The sequence below is a fragment of the Callithrix jacchus genome, chromosome 1 (genome assembly GCF_049354715.1).
Source record: "Callithrix jacchus isolate 240 chromosome 1, calJac240_pri, whole genome shotgun sequence".
Taxonomy (NCBI): Eukaryota; Metazoa; Chordata; class Mammalia; order Primates; family Cebidae; genus Callithrix; species Callithrix jacchus.
This window is the reverse complement of record NC_133502.1, coordinates 153,354,782-153,359,741: the sequence shown is the minus strand read 5'-3', so window position 1 is coordinate 153,359,741 and position 4,960 is coordinate 153,354,782. Positions and strand designations below refer to the sequence as shown.

General features: G+C 43.2%; 1 long non-coding RNA gene across 1 annotated transcript in view; it reads left to right on the top strand.

Moving 5' to 3' along the window:
- Positions 1 to 4,960, top strand: part of LOC103794318 (uncharacterized) — a 190,718-nt gene that overhangs the window by 103,193 nt on the left and 82,565 nt on the right. The gene's annotated exons all lie outside the window — the stretch shown is intronic.

Here is a 4,960-nt window from a genome sequence, read left to right as displayed (position 1 = left end):
CATTGACTGCTCATAAGGAGAACTAGCAAGAGCTGAACAAGATATGAAGCTTCCAGTCCTACAAAGTTTCTTATTGGGATAAGGCTCAAGCTTAGAGGGGGAGGTCAAAAAATCAAGCAAGTCAATAGGGCAAGACTGACTAGGAAGAAAAGCCCATGCTGGTGAACTGAGCCTGTTCATTGCAGAGTGGCACTGAGGTTGAGAATGACGTGAGGGATAGAGTCTTGTGATGAGTTGTTACATAAACAGCAGGGCCTTCCCTTAGCTTAATGAATCCTTGGTCTATTGGACCTGCAAGACCCTTGAAGGAACAAAGTAACTACACAGCAGTATCAGATGCTGTGTGCCTGGCTGTAGTAAAGTTATTTACTCATATCCAGTTCTCCTCCACCTTCTGGTAAAAAGGAAGGTGATGATTCTTAGGCTCTTGCAGGTTGGCAGGGCTACATGACTAGTTCAAGCCAATAGAATGACATTGTGTCATTTCTGGGGTGAGATGATTAAAACTCATTAAAACTTGGCCCTTCCCCCATCTTTCCCCTGTCTTAGTATCCCTGAACATCATGTGTTGTGATGGTGACATTTTAAGATGGAACTTTTGTCAATCTGGGTTCTTGAGTAACAACATGGAGTGCTGCCTTCCACTAACCTATGTTGGACATATATTGTGATGAGAAATCACTTTTTTCTTATTTTTATTTATGTATTTTTTTTTTTTTAAATTTTTTATTGGATTATAGGTTTTGGGGTACATGAGCAGAGCATGCAAGACAGTTGTGTAGGTACACACATGGCAGTGTGCTTTGCTTTTCTTCTCCCCTTCACCCACATTTGGCATTTCTCCCCAGGCTATCCCTCCCCACCTCCCCCTCCCACTGACCCTCCCCTTTTCCCCCCAATAGACCCCAGTGTTTAGTTCTCCCCTCCCTGTGTCCGTGTGTTCTCATTTTTCATCACCCACCTATGAGTGAGAATATGCGGTGTTTCATTTTCTGTTCTTGTGTCAGTTTGCTGAGGATGATGTTTTCCAGATTCATCCATGTCCCTACAAACGACACAAACTCATCATTTCTGATTGCTGCATAATATTCCATGGTGTATATGTGCCACATTTTTCCAATCCAGTCTATTATCAATGGGCATTTGGGTTGATTCCAGGTCTTTGCTATTGTAAACAGTGCTGCAATGAACATTCGTGTACATGTGTCCTTATAGTAGAACGATTTATAGTCTTTTGGATATATACCCAGTAATGGGATTGCTGGGTCAAATGGAATTTCTATTTCTAAGGCCTTGAGGAATCGCCACACTGTCTTCCACAATGGTTGAACTAATTTACACTCCCACCAACAGTGTAAAAGTGTTCCTTTTTCTCCACATCCTCTCCAGCATCTGTTGTCTCCAGATTTTTTAATGATCGCCATTCTAACTGGCGTGAGATGGTATCTCAATGTGGTTTTGATTTGCATCTCTCTGATGACCAGTGACGATGAGCATTTTTTCATATGATTGTTGGCCTCATATATGTCTTCTTTCGTAAAGTATCTGTTCATATCCTTTGCCCACTTTTGAATGGGCTTGTTTGTTTTTTTCCTGTAAATCTGCTTGAGTTGTTTGTAAATTCTGGATATCAGCCCTTTGTCAGATGGGTAGACTGCGAAAATTTTTTCCCATTCTGTTGGTTGCCGATCCACTCTAGTGACTGTTTCTTTTGCCGTGCAGAAGCTGTGGAGTTTGATTAGGTCCCATTTGTCTATTTTGGCTTTTGTTGCCAATGCTCTTGGTGTTTTGTTCATGAAGTCCTTGCCTACTCCTATGTCCTGGATAGTTTTGCCTAGATTTCCTTCTAGGGTTTTTATGGTGCCAGGTCTTATGTTTAAGTCTTTAATCCATCTGGAGTTAATTTTAGTGTAAGGTGTCAGGAAGGGGTCCAGTTTCTGCTTTCTGCACATGGCTAGCCAGTTTTCCCAACACCATTTGTTAAACATGGAATCCTTGCCCCATTGCTTGTTTTTGTCAGGTTTATCAAAGATTGTATAGTTGTATGTATGTTGTGTTGCCTCCGGTGCCTCTGTTTTGTTCCATTGGTCTATATCTCTGTTTTGGTACCAGTACCATGCTGTTTTGATGACTGTAGCCTTGTAGTATAGTTTGAAATCCGGTAGTGTGATGCCCCCCGCTGTGTTCTTTTTGCTTAGAATTGACTTGGCTATGCGGGCTCTCTTTTGGTTCCATATGAAGTTCATGGTGGTTTTTTCCAGTTCTGTGAAGAAAGTCAATGGTAGCTTGATGGGGATAGCGTTGATTCTGTAAATTACTTTGGGCAGTATAGCCATTTTCACAATATTAATTCTTCCTAACCATGAACATGGAATGTTTCTCCATCTGTTTGTGTCCTCTCTGATTTCGTTGAGCAGTGGTTTGTAGTTCTCCTTGAAGAGGTCCCTTACGTTCCTTGTGAGTTGTATTCCAAGGTATTTTATTCTTTTTGTAGCAATTGCGAATGGCAGTTCACTCTTGATTTGGCTTTCTTTAAGTCTGTTATTGGTGTAGACGAATGCTTGTGATTTTTGCACATTGATTTTATATCCTGAGACTTTGCTGAAGTTGTTTATCAGTTTCAGGAGTTTTGGGGCTGAGGCGATGGGGTCTTCTAGGTATACTATCATGTCGTCTGCAAATAGAGACAATTTGGCTTCCACCTTTCCTATTTGAATACCCTTTATTTCTTTTTCTTGCCTGATTGCTCTGGCTAGAACTTCCAGTACTATATTGAATAGGAGTGGTGAGAGAGGGCATCCTTGTCTAGTACCAGATTTCAAAGGGAATGCTTCCAGTTTTTGCCCATTCAGTATGATATTGGCTGTTGGTTTGTTATGTATTTTTTTCAAGATGGAGTCTTACTCTGTTGCCCAGGCTGGAGTGCAGTACTGCCATCTTGGTTCACTGCAGCCTCCATCTCCTGGGATCAAGCAATTCTCCCACCTCAGCCTCCCAGGTAGTTGGGATTACAGGCATGTGCCACCATGCCCAGCTAATTTTTGTATTTACTAGAGACAGGGTTTCACCATGTTGACCAGGCTGGTCTTGAACTCCTGACCTCAGGTGATCCGCCTCAGCCTCCCAAAGTGCTGGGATTTCAGGTACAAGCCACCGTGCCCAGCAGAGAAATTGATTTTCTTATTTAGTGTTGTTGACCATCCTAACCTAATTGAGGCACTGGCCTTGTGCAAGTTTAAGTGGCAGAGTTCAAATTTGACTCTAACTTCAGAGCCTGCATTATCAGTCCTAAATCATTCCGATCTGGTTGGTGGGATCTTGGGAGTCCATTGGTTTTGAAGGTGATCACACTGGATCTGGGAGTGTGATCAGTTCCTAAACTCCTAAGATCAAAAAAGAGAACAAAAAAGGCTACTGATACTGCCTTCTGCTCCTGTTAGGAGTGGGAACTGCCTTGGGAAGGAGGCTGCTCCTGAAGGTGAAGACATCGGTATACGCAATATTAGGTAGCTGAGTAAGACAAAGTGAAGAAAAATGAGATGGGGCTGAAAGTTGGTAATATTATTCCCCTTATCACTGAAGATCAAGACATTTTCTCTCCAGAATGACAATGAAAATTAATTTTTTCACAAAGGTTCATTCTGACTTCTACTAGTGATATGTGGGCAGGCACGGCTGCAGGAGGTCACAATCATCTTAGTGTTGCGGAATTATTCATCTGGTGCAGAATGGGGTGACAGCTCACTGAGACTCAGCATTCTGTTTGATTGACTCACTTTGTGTGTCATGCAGTCTCAGCATCTAATCGTCCCTCTTAGGTTTAGGCTTCAAATGGGTCCTGAGCAGTAAGTCCCTATACTCTTTTCTTTTCTTTTCTTTTCTTTTGAGATGAAGTTTTGCTCTGTAGCCCAGGTTGGAGTGCGATGCATGTTCTCGGCTCACTGCAACCTCCGAATCCTGAGTTCAAGCGATTCTCCTGCCTCAGCCTCCCAAGTAGCTGGGATTACAGGTGCCTGCCACTATACCCAGCTAATTTTTTGAATTTTTAATAGAGATGGGGGTTTCACCATGTTGGCCAGGCTGGTCTTGAACTCATAACCTCAGATGACCCGCCCACCTCAGCCTCCCAAAATGCTGGGATTACAGGTGCCCAGCAATTCCCTATACTTTCTAAAGTCTCTGGGGACCTTCTTGGCTCTGTTGGGGTTCATCAAGTCAAATTCCCTGATAGCTTTTAGTCTTTCCTGGGCTCCTAGAGAAAAAGGAAGAGTATTGTTGAGGTGTTCCTCATATTTTCGATTCCATATTGGAGCTGGGGATCAAAACTGGGGCTTCAAGAAGAGAATTGCAGTGGAATCTCAGGGTTCTCAGAAGGACCAAAAAAAAAAAAAAAAAAAAATCAAGAAATACAAGAAATATTATTGCACCACTAGGCCCAGCTAATTTTTTCGTGTTTTTAGTAGAGACGAGTTTCACCATGTTGGCCAGGTTGGTCTCAAACTCCTGACCTCAAGTGATCCATCCACTCGGCCTCCCAAATTGCTGGGATTACAGGCGTGAGCCACCACGCCCAGCCTCATAATACCTGTCTTAAAGAGCTGCAGCAAAGATGATGTGGTGGACCTTGGCAGGTGTGGGACTGCTGTTCTTGTTCCTCCTATTGCATTCCAAATCATCCTATTCTTTGTACATATCTTGTAAGGACACTGTGTGAATCAGGGTCAGTCATTGTAACTCCTGCAGAAGAGAAAACAATCGCCGGTTGCGGTCGGTCAAGCCTGTAATCCCAGCACTTTGGGTGGTTGAGGCGGGTGGATCACGAGGTCAAGAGATCGAGTCCATCCTGGTCAACATGGTGAAACCCCGTCTCTACTAAAAATACAAAAAATTAGCTGGGCATGGTGGCGCGTGCCTATAGTCCCAGCTACTCAGGAGGCTGAGGCAGGAGAATTGCCTGAAC